Source organism: Tenrec ecaudatus, chromosome 8 (genome assembly GCF_050624435.1).
Source record: "Tenrec ecaudatus isolate mTenEca1 chromosome 8, mTenEca1.hap1, whole genome shotgun sequence".
Classification (NCBI taxonomy): Eukaryota; Metazoa; Chordata; class Mammalia; order Afrosoricida; family Tenrecidae; genus Tenrec; species Tenrec ecaudatus.
In genome coordinates, this window is record NC_134537.1 from 84,043,775 (window position 1) to 84,061,711 (window position 17,937).

Genomic DNA, 17,937 nt, shown 5'->3' on the forward strand with positions numbered 1-17,937 from the left:
TAGTGAACCACTTACAATTGCCTTGATGAACACTGCTATATTTTAGGATTTGTGTAACCAGCATAGGGAATGTGGCCAAATGCAGCTCAGAGCATCCCTGAAGAGACCTGCAGTATAGCAGACACTGGGTGTGGGCAGAGTGCAAAACCTGACCTGGGATGGAAGGGGCTGGGACCTAATTCCCTCTGGGCCTGGGAAATGAGCAAAAACATCCAGGAAAACAAAAGGAAGCACTTATGGGTAGGGAGAAGGCAGAGAGGGACAGCCACATTGGTTTGGAGACCAGAAACACAGTGTGGTACTCCAAGTGGTCAAGGCTGAGCAGAGTCATTTTCTCACAGAAGGAAAGGCAACCCCCAGGAAAAGCGAGGTCCAAACACAGAACAAACTCGCAGCAGCCCATGGGGAGCCTCTGAGTCCCTGTGGGCATTAAAAGAACCATGGGAATCTTAGAGATCCAGGAAGAACTCCAGAGAAAGAAAGGGAAGGGGAGAGGGGAGACTGCTTTCCTTGTGTCCTCAGAATCATTGGGAGGAATGGGCCAGTATAAACTGGCTAGTGCCTTGGCTTGCTGACTGCAAGTTTAGCAGTTCAAAACCACCAGCGACTTCAAGAGAGAAAGATGAGGCTTTCTTCTCCTGTAAAGTGTTACAATCTCAGAAACCCACAGGGGCAGTTCTACCTGTCCCAGAGGGTCCCTGTGAGTTGGAGTCAACTTGCCAGCCGTGAATTTGGTTTGGTGTTGGTGAGTGTGGGTGAAAGGAATTCAACCCGGTACCAAGTTGTGAGCACTGAGCACGGTTCTGATTCCTGTGCGAGGCCCTCGCTCAGTGAGTGATGCTGCCAGATTCTGTGTGGGCGGATTTCAGAACAGAAAACAGAGGAGAGGGAACTGGAGAGGAGGGAAATGTAAGCCAAGTGCAGCCAAGATGCTAAAGAGGAAGGCTCATCCTTTCCCGCTCTTGACAGGCGAGGACGACCTTGGCCTTAAACACCCCCCCAGAGCTGGCGCAAGGCAAGTGGTGGGCACGCCGGTCCCCGGAGACCTGAGCAGTGTTAGCTCAGCAGCCCACCCAGAACCCACCCAGAGGGTCTCTGGGAAAGAAAACCCTGCACCTTTGTCTGTCTGCCCCAAGTGCAGGCAGGTTAGGCGGGCTTCAGTCAGTGCGCTTAATCACATTGCCATCAAGAGTAATAATTATACCTTGCAAAACAGCAGAGTGACTCAAAAACGGTGTCCCCCCCCCGCCCCCGCCCCCCCCCCCCCCCCGCCCCCTCATGCGGCTGCTCTGCCCCAGCAAGGTGCCGCCACCATTTTCTCCTGCCTTCCAGCTCTGGGAGTGCTTTAAATGAATGAGCCTCAGCATAAGGGCTCCCTCGTGGGCTAAAGCGCTAGCTCCTTGGGCTGAGGGCTCACAAAACGCAGGTGGGTATGTTGAGGTGGGAAAGCCGGGGGGCCTCAGAAGGTGGGATTTTCTTTGAGGCAAACAAAATAGTGCTCCTATTGGCACAAGCATATGCATCTGAAGATGAGAACTCCCATGTTTGCAGGTAGCGAGTGTCTGCGATATGCCTGTGATCAGACTGCACGCTCCACCTACCGTTCAGGCGGACATTAAGCGGGTGTGGAAGGCTGCCTGGGCTATTAAAATAGTGACACAGCAGTTGGTAAGTACCCACTCCCCCAGAACCTCCAGGGCAGAGCTGTGCCGCGTGTCCCCTGATCAGGTGCCCTATGGTCCAGCACTGAAGAGGCGAAGCCTGGCGTAAGCGCCAGTGTCCTTTCTGTCTGATCCATGCTTTCGAATAAACCCGACTCATGGCGACCCTAGATACAGGGGACTGAAATAGCCCTGCAATATCCCCATAATCAGTTGGGGATTGGACCACTGGGTTGTCGTTGACTGTCTTTGGGCAGCAGATCACCAGACCTTTCTTCCTAGTGCGCCTCCCTCTGGAAGCCCCCTTGAGCCCTGCGCAGCCCCAGTAGGTACCCTCCACTGACATGCGTGGTGGCTGCGCAGAAAGTCTAGTGGCTGGGATCCATCCCAGGATCACTGCATGAAAGGCAAGCATTCAACCAGGGCACTACCCCTGCCCCTGCTTACACCTCAGCATGGAGGGCTGCCTTCTCACGGACTCAGATTCATGGCAACCCCCATGTGCAGAGCACAACTATTCTTTCGGGTTTTCATGCTGTGATTTGGGAAGCAGATTCCTAGGCTTGTCCTCAGAGGTGCCTCTGGGTAATTTTGAATCATCAACCCTTCAGCTAATAGTCAAACACCTAAGCGTTTATGCCACTCTCTAAATCACCTATAAGTATCACAAGAGGAAGAATTTAGTAAGTACCTTGATTTTTTTCATAGTCTAGAAGGCTAGAAGTCCAAGTTCAGGAGGCCAGCTCCAGGGGAAATTGTTCTCTGTCTCTGTCGGCTCTCGAGGGGCGACCTTGTCCCTTGGAGACACAGAGTGTATCCTGGCATCTACCTTGCCCATCTCTCCTCTGGGGTTGGCTTGTTTAATCGCTTTTATATCTCAAAAGAGACGGACACAAGATACACCCTACACTACCCTATCTCATTAATGTGACAAGGGAAGCCCATGCCCAAATGCATCATAACCAGGGACATAGAGGTTAGGATTTACATTGCACATTCTTGGGGGTGGGGGGGCATCCTCCAACTAGTCATCCAGGCATATTCATTGGGCTGTCTTAGACTGGCTGGCTTAAACTCTCACGCCTGTAGGTGATAATATTTCATGGTTCTTCACAAAAAGGCCCTGGGAGGAGCTCTGTCTTCCAGATATGGAAGCTAAGGTACTTGCCAAGATCACGCCAAAGGAGCCCTGGTGGCACAGTGGTCAAGTGCTCGGTTGCTACTTGACAACTGTGGTTCGAATTCAGTGGCGGCTCTGTGGCAGAAAGATGTGGCACTCTGCTCCGGTAAAGATTACAGCCTTGAAAAGTCCCCGAGGCAAGTCCACTCTGTACCATGGGGTCACAGTGAATCCGAATCGACTCGATGGCAACAGGTTTGGTCTTTGCGGGTTACACAGTGCGCTGTTACTGGGACCTAGGCAGTCTGACTCCAAGGCTGGGCTCTGAACAACATCCTACTGCTTGGATGGAAAGCCCACCATTGGTCAGAGAAAATGACTATTACTTTGCTACTCCTCTTTGGCCCTAGAAATGACCCAGAGATGAACTGAGACTCTCAATAACTCAACCAGACCCCAAAGGTCTCTTTACTGCCACTCTCTCAGCCCCAAGCACACTAGCCATTGGCTGTCTCCATTACAGACGCTCCCAAGTAACTGCCTCAGAATCACATTCACCTGGGAGGTTAAGACCCCATGGTCCGGAGACACATGCCTCTTGGGTGGGAGGAAGGCGTGGGGCGGGGGGCGGGGTGTAGTCCATCTCAGCACGAGGTCTCTATTCTCACCACTGTTTTTGCCTTAGCAGTATTCAGAGTAGATGAGATTACTGTCATGGCTGTGGAGAGCTAAGTCTCAGGAGACACAGACTTCTCCCAGGCTCTTCTGAACAATGGAACCGATGGACTTAGGCAGACTTTGGGTCTGCGAGGGATGCGGCATGGCAGGGGAGTTGCACGGATTTTCAGTCAGTTGAGCACTGTTGAATCTAGGATAAGTTAGGGCCATTCTGCATAGGACTAAATGGAAGAGCAGCGCCCCCAAACTCCGTGTCTTTCATTACCATGTACTAAAAGTGGAGTGCTATTCCCTAAAGATGAAAGGATGAGTGAGCTTCAAAAAGTGTGCAAAAATAATATAAAACGGAGCTATAATGTTATTTTTCCATGAACTTCATGAAGCCCTTTCATCAGTGGACTCCCATCCCCTACAAGGGTTAAACCATCAAATTGTGGGACAGCTAGGTTACACTCAGAGATTCCCACCGCTTGTTCTTGAGTCCATTGACTCAGAGCCACCCCCGTGTGTTAAGAGTGGAGCTGTGCTCTAGCAGGGTTGCCGGGGCTGAGTTTTCAGAAAAAAGGTTGCCAGGTCTTTCTTCCACAGTGATTCTGGGTGAACTTGAAGCCCCAACCTTTGGAGGCTGGTAGCCATTCACCATTTGCACCACCCAGGGCTCTACACCCAGGATGCATGTGTCTTTACTGCAAGACTGACTCATACCCTGACCGCGCAATCATGCATTCTACAGTTCCCAGAGCAAATGCACCAAAACCGTTCATCAATGGAACCCCTGTAAGTATCTCAGAGTATGGAGTGCCTCTGAGCAGCATTTGGGAAATACAGCTCTTGAAGTGCGAGGGATGGAGAGATTTAGCCACTGGAAAGAGGAGTCATTTTTAAACCCAGCCATTCCCACAGCAAGAGAAACACACTTTCCATTTCCCCTTTTAATAAACCCTCACTTCCCCCCAGGCTCCCTTTTAAGGGGTTTCTAGAAATATTCCCATTAAAGTAAAAGAAAATCCACAAGACACTCTTCCTTCAACTACCCACAAGCACTATCTTTCTAATAACATATAGATTCTAAAACTACATGTAAAAGTAGTCAAATTTAAGGTGTATTTTATGTGTCAGGCACTGAGCCAGATGTTTTACATGGTTTCTCTCTTAATCCATTCATATTTACCTTCAGTTATTCTCATTTGAAGGTGTCATGGTGGCACAGTGGTGCCTCAGCTGCTAACCAGAAGGTCAGTGGTTCAAACCCACCAGTCGCTTCACAGATCAGTCTTATAAATCTATGAGGTAGTTTTAAGCATTGGGCTGCTAACCTCAAGGTAAGTAGTTCAAACCCACCAGTTGCTCCTAAGAGAACGATGAGGCTGTTCGTATAAAGATTTACATTCTCAGAAACCCACAAGGACAGTTCTACACTGTCATATAGCGGCACCACAAGTCAGGATCAGCTTGGTGGTTTGGGTTGTAGGGTTGCTATAAGTTAGAGTCAACCTGACGGCAACTGGGTTTTAAGCCACAGAACTCACTTCATTGTAGTTGAACCTCCTGCAGAGAATTGGCATTTCTACCCCAGGTGTACTGAATCTGGATCTATATTTAAATAAGGATCCAGATATCCAAATTCGGTTTCCCTGTGATGCAAAGCTCAATTTCTTTCTGCCAGGCCAAGCTTTGTTTGTTGGTGTGTTGCTTTTCTCATCTGGGCAGATGCACAAGCTGGCCAAGGAATTCATATTCTTTTTCAAACTAACATGGTTAGTCAACTCTAACTCCTGGTGACTCCATGTGTATCATAGTAGAGCTGTGTCCCAGAATTTTCAATGGTTTATTTTGTTTGGGGGGGGGGGCGCAGCTAGATTTCCAGGCCTTTCTTCAGAGGCACCTCTGGGTGCATTCAAACAGTTAATCTTTTGGTTAGCAACCCAACATATTAACTGTGCCACCAGGGACATCCAAAAGTCAGCGACAGGATTTTTTTATTTTTTTATGGAATCCAAGAGGATTGGTTACAAAGCAAATCTGTCCTGAGACTGTTCTCCTGGCTCCTGGACGCTTCCCATCCTTCAGTCCCCAGCCAACAGCAACCTCGGTTTTCTCCTGGTGTAAGGTTTCCAGATAAAACAAGGGATACCCACTTAAAGTTGAATCTCCATTAGTTAAGTAAGGAAAAGTCTCGGAGCTTAAGTGTGTCCCCAACGCTACACCAAACAGCCATACTTACACTAAAGCCAAACAAACCAAACACAACTTATTCAGCACATCTCTAAAACTCACGCATAACTCCGGTATCCTGTGTTTTCATTTGGAGAACCTGGCAAGCCCTCTCCTTGAGCTGGAGGCATGCTGGGAAATTGCCTGCCTGGCTCTAGGTCCCAAGTGTTGCTCCAACAGGAGTTGCCATGGCAGCCTGCACAACCCTTCCCAGGCTTTTCTGGTGCTGTCTCCACTTACCTCTGCAGCCTCCTTGTGCTCCTGCACTGGCTCTGCCCTGAGCAGGCGGAGCTGCTTTCAGTTTCCTGTGTGCATCAGGTCCTGCTGATTCTACCCTCTGGTCTTTGAACGTGCTGTTCTCCATGAAGACAAGAGACCTCTTTTCCTGCCTTCTCTTGCCTGGTTCATGTGTACGGCTCTCTGGACTCTTAGCTGAGAATCTCTTCAGACAGGAAGCCTTCCTGTACCCCTGACGCCTCCACCCACAAGCCCCTAGGACTGGATTCCTTTGCACCCAGCACCTTCACGTGGCAGCACCGGCCACTCGCTGTACCAGGACCAGCGCCGCGGCTGTGAGCGCTGTCCCACTCCCTGTTCTACCTCCTACTAGGACCAGCGCCTGGTTCCCTTGGGAGAGCAGTGCTGCTGAGCCTGCTTCCTTTCTACATAAATATCTGTAGGCACCTTTTCATTGCTCTTTCCTCCTCTCCCCTCCCACACTGGAGCTGGGAAAGGCACCCTGTGAGGTCAGGTCAGCCAGGGCATTTCTTGGTCAGGGGAGGAGGGAAGAGCTACGGAGTGCAGGGGCCTCGCCTGCAGTACACACGCGGGGTGCCCTGTGCAGCTGGCCTTGGTCTAGCTACAGGTCCACTGACAGCTAGCCCATCTCCAGCTCACAAGGCTCCATGGGGTGGGCTTCTGTTTGCTCTTCCTGGCACCCCCTTACAAGAGCCTGGTGGGGGTTAGCGCCAAGACTCGATTCGGGGGTGGGAGATGCCAGTGTCATATGGCTGAGGGTGAGGGCAGGTGGTGGGGCATGGTGGGCCCAGAACATCACACATGTACTGCACGTTCACCCACCCGAGGGTTTGCCCACGCACAGCCTGACAGCCAGCCAGCCAGCCAGCCAGCCAGCAGAGCAGGCGGCAGCTGAGCTTAACCCTTCCGCGGTGCCATCGAGGTGGCACTTTCAAAAAGAACCAGTGTGGCAAGTCCTACACACACACACACACACACACACACACACACACGCACACACACACACACACGCACACACGCACACACACGCTCACACACGTTCCTGACTTCCTTACAGGGGTTGATTGCGAAGGAGTCCTCTCAGGGGCGGGTGGAGGCTCTGGCAGTGGGGCTGTGGCCCCTGTGGGGGGGGGCTGGAGGGCATGGGGAGAAAGGCCCGCGGGACACGGGGACCAGGGGGAGACAGTCTACGCGGAGCTGAAGTTGGATTCAGAAAACCCGGCGGGTTGCTCTGCTAGCTGATCTTTCGAGGCCCGCGGACTGGCCTCCAGTGCCTTCCCACCGCCGCGCTCTCCACCCCCTCTCCACCCCCCCCCCCCAGCTACCCCCCGCCGGCGCACCTCGTCGGAATAGGTAAAGAGGAAAACGAGGGGAAAACACCCTTCAGCCGCAAATGAATTCCCAAAATAGCACCCCTCCAGCCCCGCGGCCGGCTAGTGAGCACCCATCGCGCGTCCCGGGAACTCCGGACGGGTCCCAGGCGCCAGAAGCCCGACCCACCCCCGGCCCCTGCCACCGGGTCTGGTCGCCAACTTCTCGGCTGGACGCCCAGTCCCGGGTCGATCGCGGCGCGGACTCACTCGGAGGGAAGTGCGCACTCGGACGGGACCTTCGCTCGGGCTCGGCGGGGCGGACGCAGGTGAGTGGCCGGCCGACGCAGGTGCGGGGGCGCGGGGCTGCGGGGCTGCGGAGCGGGCGGCCGGCGGGCTCCGGCTGCCAGTCTGCGCGGAGTCACAGCGCTGACAGGTTAGTGTTTCCCCCCAGGCCTCCTTCTAGTTGTTAACCACACCCCTGCCGCTCTTCACCCACTTCCTTAAAGGGTGGGGTGTGTTGTCTGTGTTGGTGCGTGTGTGCCGGCTCCAGCCTCCTACCATAAACTCTGAAATAGACGCCGCCGCCAATTCCGTGAGCCGCCCGCGCTGGCCTGGGACGGAATCTGGGGTCTTCTGATGGAATGCGCCCCCTGTGAGGAGGGACCCAGACTTGCGGCCCGGGAGGCAGCCGCGTTTGTTCCTCATGTCCCCCGCCCCCCTAGGCAGCAGATGTGTTCCAGATGGGGTGGGGTGGGGGGACAGTTACCTGCCAGGCACACTACACGCTTCCCCCTCCTGTGTTTCAGAGTGGTCCCGGTCCTTTGTGGAGGTGTGAGAGAGAAGTCAGGTGAGTCATCTCGGGCTGCAGGAGAGCAGCGCCAAGCCCCTTGGCCATCAAGGACTAGGCCCCTGACCAGGAAAGCCTGACTGCCTCTTTTTGTCTCAGACCCTTGGCTTCCCAGTCTATCTGCTCCACCCTTTCCCCAGACCCCAAAGGGAGTGACCTTCAGAGAAACCAAAACTCATGCCATGGCCACAGTTCTGACTCAGAGTGACCCCAAAGGTCAAAGCAGAACGACCCTGTGAGGTTTCTGAGACTGGAAATCTGTGCCAGGGTTAAGAGCAGCTGGTGGTTTGAACTGCTGACCTTGCAGTTAGCAGCCCAATGTGCAATCCACTAGTCCACTTAGGCTCCCAAGGGCATAAAGGAACACTTTTTCCTCTCTCATTCGAGATTCCGGGAATCCCCGAATGGACTTGAACCCATCCAGAGAAGCCTCAGAAGAAAGGCCTGGCCATCTGCTTCCAGAGGGCATGACCCTGACATCCTGTTCTCACTCCTGAGCAGGAGGAGGGGGGGGGATTGCCTAGGATAAAAAAAGCTGTGGAGTGCACTCATTGTCCCCGCCATCCCCAGGGGGCCTCCCCAGAGGCCCTGCCACAGACTTCTTTCTGTGCTGTTTTGTGAAGACCTGGGGTCGCTTTCCTGGAGCTGTGCTGCTACACAAACAATTCTGGAGGATGCCACACCCCACGTGATTCCAGAGAATGGCACCCCCTGGAGTTGTGCAGTGTGCGAGCTCTTTGCCCATATGTGACAGCCCTGCTGCCACGCAGTTCTGAAGACACGCCCTCACTCCCTCCCGCCCCGGACTCCAGGGACCAGTCGTTAACAAACACCCCTAAGTGCCCATATTCCTGCTAAGGAAGCACTTAATTTGCCATATTTCCTTGAATTATCCTCAGCCTCTGAAAATAAATCGGAGACATAGTGAGATTCATGAACAAGTCCAAGGCCACAGAACTGAAGTCAATGTTTCCGAAAGCATGAAGACACTACTCCATGTCTATTGAAAACCAGATTCTCTGAACCTGGGGCTCCGCCTCCAAAACATGGCAACTCACAGCCCATCGGATTGCCATTCACAGCCGTCACTGCGCGAGCTTGTGTTCAGCCTCTTCGCGGACCCATCAGCGTGCACATGGAGACTTGCAGCACATGCTGGTGGCTGCACAGCTGCTCTCTGCAGGCCATGTTGGAGGGAGACTGGCCTGAGAGGACAAGGTAGGCCAGGTAGGGCAAACTGGAATGAGAAAGGGAGATGGCGTGCTTGGGGATGGTTTGGTGGTGCAGTTCTGACCCGTGGGCTGGGTGGTGGCAGACTGCTTGCAGAAAGATGGTTCATTGTTTTTAGGTGCCGACAAGTGGTTCCTACTTGTAGTGACCGAATGTGCAATAGAACAAAATGCTGCTTGTTCCTGGGCCACCCTCACAAGCTTTGCTGCACTTGAGCTCAGAGGTGCAGCGGCCCCTTGGTAAGGGGCTTGCTCTTTTGTGCTGACCCTCTGCTTTGCCACCAAGCATGGTGTCCTTCTCCGGGGCCTACTCCCTCCTGATCACATATCCTGATAATGTAGCCATGAAACCCTGTCCTGTAGGGCCATTCTGGTCGGAATCAACTCAACAGTCAAAGGTTGGGGTCTTATGAAATCTCTGGGTGGTCGGATGGTTAAGTGCCCAGAGCAAGAGCTGCATGGTGAGTGCTGGAGGCACATGGGTAGACAGAGCTGGGGATCTACTTCTGAAAGATCACAGCCTTGACTTTGCCACAGGGCAGGTCTACGCTGCACTTGAGGGGTGGCTGTGCCTTCCAACTCTGACCGCAGAGGCAGGGGCGCCTCAGAGCAGTTCGGGCAGTGGTCTCACTCCGCCTAAGCCGACTCATAGCAACCTCACCCACAAGAGAACCTGCACCCTCTCCTGACCATCAGTTCAGAGGGACCCATTGCTGGGCTGCATTTGTCCTTCTGTATTATTAAGGGTTTCCCTTGCAATTTGTTGACACCTCCTGGCGAGGTGTCAAAAGTAAGGAAGACAGAGAGACTCTCACCATCCTTGCATCGAAGGAGCGTCCGAGGTGTCCCTCTCCTAAGACTGGTCTGTCCCATTCTCCGGGCGGTCCGTGGAAGAGTCAAGGCTCCTCACCAATGCAGCAGTTTGGCTGCATCCGTCCTTCTTGGGCCGGCACCTTTTCATCGCCCAGCTGAGCCCGCCACACATTGGACAGAGGCGATTCCAAAGGCCCGGAGCAACTTAGGCATCGAAGTATCATCTCTGCTTTTTATAAGGACGCTTTGGAAGCAGGTTTTTGCAGCCTCTTGCCCAAGTGTAAAACCATGTTTTATCTCCTGACCCCTGCATCTGTGACTGTTGATGGCTAATCCGAGTCAGAAGGAAACCCCTGACCACTTCACTGTTTCCTCCATTTCAGACTGTGAGAGGCCCCTGGGCCTTCTTGCACAGGGGACGAGGTATGAAGGTCGAGTGGCGTGGAGATTCAGCTCCCTGCGTGGGTTGCTGAGGACCTGTACTCCAATGGTGCCGGTGGGGATTAAAATGGCAAAGCTAAATCAGCCTTGCTTTTAAGGGGGAGTTTGTGTATGCCGCCCCTCTGTGGTGAAATAAGCGAAGTGCAATCTCGCTAGCCCGTAATTCTGGGGAAGGTACATTTTTAGATACAGGCAATGGAGGGTGGCAGGTGGTACGAATATCTGATTTATCTACCCAGCCTCCCCGACCCCCTCCTACCCCGGAGTTTCAAACCAGCCCCCATAAGGCGCCCAATAAAAGTTCCTGGATCGTTAAATTAACTAGCATCAGAGTTCCATTAAACGCAAAGTAGCTATCTCAATCTGTCAGTTTCTCTGAATTCTAATTCACTCCCCTCAGGCTTCAATGGATGCGTTTGAATTATGGGGCTGGCAAGTACCTTGGGTAGATCGTGGGCTGCAAGAAGGAGGCACGGAGCTGTCTGGGAAGGAACGCAGCCAGAATTCTCTCCTGAAGCGAGGGTGGCAGGGACTTTGTCTCGTGCACTTTGACCATATTATGGAGAGAGGCCAGTCTGGCGGAAAGGACAACGTGTGAGATAAAGTGAAGGCTCAGCAAAAACGAGGGGACAACGATCCAGGCGATGGACTGACAAAGGAGCCGCAACAATGTGCTGCAGCGTGATCCTAACTATGAGGACGGCAAAGGACTGGGTGGGTTTGGCCCTGGTGGGCACGGGGTCATGGCAGAAATTCCTTGTGAAACTGACTTCCTGAGCCTGGCCAGGCCTGGCAGACACCGTGCAGAACAAAGCCAAGGGCTCAGGGAGGCCACTAGTCAGCCAGAGGCAGAAGGGAATTTGAACACATGGGTTCTTGCCCCACTGCTTGCTGGGCACTCCATGGGGTCTGAGGCCCCTTCGTGCCCCCCACCTGTGAAAAGTCATCGTGTGGGGGTACTCGGACTGCACAGCTGTGTATCCCCGTAAGTCCCCACAGCACACACAGCAGCAGGTCAGGAGCCACATTCTGCTGGCACACGTCTCACATACTGTCCGGCTCGCTGTGACAGAAGCCAGCCATAGCCACCAGCAGCCGACTGTCCTGAGGTCCATCTAGCGGTTCGTGCTTTAGCACATCTGAAAGTATTTCTACAAAGTTTGGGTACATCCAAAGATGCATATCCACTGTGTACTGAGACAAACACTTGACTAACGGTAGACACGAACCACACCTAAACGTTCCAACGTACTTACAATTTCAACCCAAAGGCAGACTTGGGAAAAGGACTTGGTTATAATCAGGGCATTGTATGCATCTAAACTCGGACATGCAGGTTGTGTGAGCAATTGTTTTGAAAGCTCCAGTGATGGACTTGCATAAGCGCAGGTTTCCTTGTGGGAGAGAGGCACAGGATCAGAGGCCTCATTTGTGAAAGAGCCCTTGTGAAACTCTCTGGGGTGGCTAACTTGACCTTCTTCATCTGTCTACTCAGATGCTGTGCAGGGCAGTCTGGGAGGGACTCCAGGGACAGGGCCACACCTTTCTACCTGCTCCCTGCCTTTAAAACAACCTGTCATAAATGCCGTCAGCACCCTTATAACTCTCCCCACTCCTTGGGTCATTGTGGGTGGTTAGTGTGCTGTGCCTACGAGAGAGAGAAGCGTGTTTCTCTCCTGTGTACACCTGTCTGTCTCCTGCTGAGGGAGCGCTGGTGGAAGCACCTGGCTGGGGACAGAGCAGAGCAGAAGTGGGTGGCCAGGACAAGAGAAGAAGAATAAGGAGAAAAAAAGACTTTTGATCAAATGTCTTGATTCCTTGACATCTAGGTTTTCCCCCTCACCCCAAATTCCTGTCGACAACCATGTCTCACTCATATCGCTCCTAAAACAGACAGACATCTTCCCATCTTCCCCATGGAAAGAGCATTCTCCCCAGTCCTAAAGGCTCAAAGCTACCCGGCTGGCTCCCCTGAGTCCCTCATTACCTCAAAGTCATTCGATCTCTGAGTCCTAAGGATCCTTCCAGGAATAATAAATCCCAGTCCTCCTTTTTCTGTCTAGTCCTATTGCCGCGTCCATCCTCCTCTCCACACGCCCTGCCCCCCACAACCCCGCCAGTAATTCTCCTCACCAAACTCACTGTCACCTAGTAATTTTAACTCCAAGCAACCCTATAGGACAGGGTACAACTGTCCCTGTGGGTTTCTGAGACCTTAACTGTTTTTGGAAGCAGAGAGCATTGTCTCCCCCCCCCCAAATGCTCCTTGGCAGTTATTAATTTGGAGATGGACATGTTACCCAGTTCTGGCCAAGGAGGTATGAGGGGAAGTCTACGAGAAGGTTTATGAAAAGGTTTCAGAGCTTTGAAAATGAGATACACAAGGGAGAGATGACCCTATTCTATTTCTAGATAAAGGTACGATGCTTGGAGGTACTACAGTCATCCTCTAACACAGTGGTTCTCAACCTTCCTAAAGCCACGGCCCTCTAAGGGGAGATTAAATAAAAGACATCAGGCAAACATCCTAGTCCAGTCCATAAGTCTGATACTAGTCTATAAATTCTTCTTCGGACTCAATGCAGCCACATGCAATGATGCAGAGTGCAGGAAGATCACAGGGTGGTGAGTGCAAAGTCTTGTCGACCCAATGGCAGTGGACACATTTCCAGGGGTCTGGCTGTCATCAGTGTGGCCCGAGGTGGTTTATCAACGGGAAGGTGAAGCAGAGGGAGAGGGGTCCCTCCTTATGAGAAGGCCACTCCCACAAGGAGTCACCATCAGGCTGTGATCTGAGTGAAAGGCTAGACTCCACTCCTACATTCTATATATCAAGTTGACATGAAATTATGTAACCACTATATCCAGGAAGTCCACTCCCTCTGAGTATTTCCTAGCTGTATGCATCAAATCATACAACTCCTCCCTACTCTGCTCTCTCCTTAGCTGATATGTCTCATTTTCAACAGCACCGTAAAACATCGATTTTTTTTTCAACAATGGCATACATTCGTCAGTACGAGTAACAGTGGCTGTGATGGTTAAGGCTTCAGCAGAGGGCTTCAAAAGTTTGTGGTGAAATCCCTTTGTCTCCCCCACCCCAAATCACTTTATTGGGGCAGAATGCAGACATCATAACATTCAATAGTTGAGTCATTTCAAGAAGTGTTATCCAATCACTACCAGTTTCAAGACATCGCTTCCTTCTGTGTTCCTCGATATTAGTCCTCTATTACCACCCCACACCTCCTCTGCCACACCCCACCCCACACCTCCTCTGCCATACCCCACCCCACACCTCCTCTGCCACACCCCACCCCACACCTCCTCTGCCATACCCCACCCCACACCTCCTCTGCCATACCCCACCCCACACCTCCTCTGCCATACCCCACCCCACACCTCCTCTGCCATAGCCCACCCCACACCTCCTCTGCCATACCCCACCCCACACCTCCTCTGCCATACCCCACCCCACACCTCCTCTGCCATACCCCACCCCACTCCGCCCCAGGAACCCTCAGTCTACGTGTTGTCTGTATAGATTCACCCATCCTGGGTTTTATATACAGAAACAACACAGAAAAGATATAACAGAGAGTCAAGAAGGCTACCAATGATAAGAAAATACAACAGAGATAAACCCCAGTTTGAAGAAACAAATATCAAAAAACAAATCAGGAATTTTGGAAGGAGGTTAGAGGCAGTGAGAGCCTATATAATATTTTAGTATACAGTGGCCCTGTCTTAGGCTGGGTTCTCTAAAGAAAAAAAAGCAATGAAGTTAATGTACACAGAGAGATTTAGCTAAGGAAATAGTCTATGCATGCAGTTATATAAGTGGGCAAGTTCAGATGCGAGGCTGGAAGCTTCTTCTGAGTCAAGTAGCTACAGGGCTGATGAACCCAAGATTGGCAGGTCAGATGCCAGACTGCTGGCTACAGAGACAAGTAATTTAAAGTCAGCAGTTGAAATGGCAGCCTGTGGATGATTCTTCTCAGGATCAGCAGGCCACTGGCTTAATTCCAAAGGACTGGCGATCGGATGATGAGGTGATGGCATTAGATCAGATCTTGCCCTGAAGACTGACTACATAAAAACTGCAAGGGCATTGAGAATATGGCTCAGCCCAGGTGACACCAGCCTTAACATCACCAGCTCTGACTTCAGAGTTCTCTCACTGAAGGAAGAAACAAAAGTTGCTAACAGTTTGGGTATAGTCACCAAGATCATCTCTCTCCTCTTGAGTCTGGTCAAATCTTAATCTTCTTCTTTACTGAGATTATGCAGAAGACAAAATTATTCCAGTATGTCTGCACTGGAAAGAACATTGAACGATCAGTGCAATCTCTGTTTTAAAGGTAAGGAAATGGACGTCAGAAAATGAAACAATGTGTTTGGGTCATGCGCTGGGTGAATGGTGGAGCTGAGAATAGAACCAAGATCTTTTCTGAATCCCAGAACTACTTGAGGACACTATTGGTTCAAGATTAATTTATGTAGGGGCAATTACACTGTTTCCTATAGGGTTGCTATGAACAGGCCTTGATGGCGGCACTGGAAGTGATGCCGCAAAGTTCTCTAACAAAACAAAATGACAATGATGTCTCCAAGGTAAACCAGGGATCTACATAAACCACAGATGCAGGAATGGATTTTGGTATTGCACTTAATTCTAGCCCCAGTCTGAGAGCAATGTGTTTTTATGACCTGGCCCTGCTTGATGTTCACCCTCGTGAAGAGATCCCTGAAGACATGGGTGCTATGGAAACATGTGGTGAAGAAACTAGATGGTGCCCGGCTTTCAGAAGGAATAGTGTCTGGGGTTTTAAAGGCTTGTCTTCAAACACGCAGCCTTTAAACAGCGGCTGCAACTAATCCAATCCAAATGTGAAGGAGGGAATGGCTTAAATTGTGAATAGTTGGTTTGCAGAAGGCTGTGGGTGACAGTGGAATCCCAAAAATGCATGGACAGAGTCTACACATGGATTAAGTCTCTGAGGAACCCCCTCTGATCATAGTGGAGAGATGTGAATAGTCTTGCTTTGCAGAGAGCATCATGAAGTTGATTATGTTATGTTTAACCTGAAATTGGTTAAAATGTAAGATCTTAGTTTTTGATCTACCCTTTGACCCATTTTAAAGTTGTTTCAGTTTAAAAAGAAAGTGAAATACCATGGATTAGGCCTCTGGTGAACCCCCTCTGACCATTGACCAGGGATGTGAATAGCCTGGCTGTCATGCAGAGCACATCGGAACGTGGACTATGGCAGATGCAGCTAGGTCAAACCCAGACACCTTATCATTTCATCTCCCTTTTGAACTGTTTTAACTGTGTTCTAGTTTTCATACTTTCTGCTTTAGACTCAAAACAAAGCAAACATTCCACCCTTCACCCTTGATTTGATGTGTGGCCCCACTTAGGAGTGTGACACAGATAAGAAACATCACTTAAGGACAGAATGAAGCATCCAGATAGCAACACAGACCAGTTCTGAAACTAGGACACACAGTGAAGAGAATGCAGTGAAAGACGAGGCCAGAAAAGACAAAGTTCCCAGGAGACACCTGTCGTGTAAGATCATTAGCCTCGTCGTCTGGCCTTTGGTGGAAATTGCCTCAACAGTTTGGTTGTTGTTTAAAACTTCTTATTGTGAATTGGCTTTAAGTTAGCAGAATACATCATTTGTTTACTATTCAGCGATTCATGTACATTTTGTCTCCCATTGATTACAACCTTCACGATGTCACATCACTTATCCTACCTCTTTGGGGTTCCTGCCTCCATTCCTCTTTCTTTTCTAACCTTCTGAACTTTGTCTGTGGGCTACCCTTTTGGTCTCAAATGGTTGACCATTCTAAGGTATGCATACCTCATTAGGACTATTGTCACCTTCTAGGCCCAACTACTTTGGGGCTGAAAATTGAGCCACAGAGGAGAGTTCTGTTCCAGACCTGAAGGGCATAGGGTTAATCAAACCACAGCCATAAATAACTGGAGACCAGGACTGGATCTACCACAAAGGCATCCAAAGTTTAGGATGCCCAAGAACTACTTGGCTTTACCCATCAGAGTTGTCATTGAATCTGCAGTGAGCTCAGGAATTTATGTTTTCAGAAAGCTCCCTGTGAGGGATATGAACCACATATAAAAAACACTACAAAAGGCACTAAGAATTAATGGTATTTATCCCCTTTACATTATGGGAAAAGGGCCACTTTGAGGAGAAATTTATAAGAAATTCTTAAATCCCCTGAAGCATGTGAGATTTTTACTTTACTTGCACATTAGCCTGCCACAGTTTTAAGGATGCTGGTAGACGTCTTCCGATGCAGCTGCAGAAGACAGTGTATGAGTCATGGCAACAGCCACATCACAGTCTCACCCCGCCATTTGAGTCAGTTTCCAGCGTCCTGATTTCCAAGTCTATACCTGGAGGGCCAGGGGAATTCATACACCCTGGGAGGAACCCTGAGGAGAGAGAACCTGAGCCCTTTATTCTCACTGCCATCCAGCCAATTCCTACTCATAGCGACCGACAAGGACAGGCTGGAACTGCCCCTGTGGCTTTCTGAGGCTGTGAACTGTTTCCGGGAGTAGAGACACATCTTTCTCCCATGGAATGCCATGTGGATTCGAAATGCTGACCTTGTAGTTAGCAACCCAGTGCACACCCTACAATGCCACCAGGGAACCCATTATAATTTTGGGAGAGGGGGTGTAAACTTGTCTGGATTTTGCCTGGAAGGAAACGATTTCTGTCTCCCAAGGATATTCACAAAGGAACATCCTTGGGAAAGGCAGCGAGAGCAAACTGTTCACAGGGCAAACTCCACGGAAACATTCCGGGATCATCTACAAACTCTTTTAAAAAAAATTTTTTATGTATATAAGAGATCCACGGAGAATTGTCTCTACTGGATACGGGACCAGGAATCAAAGCACACGAGGGGAGTCCTCCGTGTGATGACTGTAAAATGAAAAAAAGAAAACAACAACAACAACAAACTAAGTTAGGAATTGGGAGTTGGAGGGAGTGAGGGCCCGATAGCAGGCGAGAATTCTGCTTAGATTCTGGATGCCACCGCTTTCTTTGCAGAAATCCTGGTCTTTATTTTCAGGGGAGCCTGCCGAATGTCACAAGCACTTTCCATGTTTCCTTACCTTTACCTGCATCTCTCCTGGAGATAGTGCTGTCATGTTACCAAAAAGAGAACACATTTTGAAAGATTCTGCCTTGTTCCCTAATTCAACCACAGACAAGCGCAGGGTCTTCGTAGATGGACTCAGGGCACGAAAGGCCACAAATAAGTAAACAAATACTTCAAGAGACGAGATAGGTCTTTGAAAGAAACATAAAAA

At 50.6% G+C, this 17,937-nt stretch overlaps 1 protein-coding gene across 1 annotated transcript in view; it reads right to left on the reverse strand.

Moving 5' to 3' along the window:
• The window catches only part of PTK2B (protein tyrosine kinase 2 beta), a 161,950-nt gene extending 154,272 nt beyond the window's left edge, over positions 1 to 7,678 (reverse strand). The window contains exon 1 of the mRNA XM_075556481.1: positions 7,512 to 7,678. The gene's annotated coding sequence lies outside the window, so the exon portion shown is untranslated. The remainder of the gene's footprint in view (positions 1 to 7,511) is intronic.
• Between the last annotated feature and the right edge of the window lie 10,259 nt (positions 7,679 to 17,937).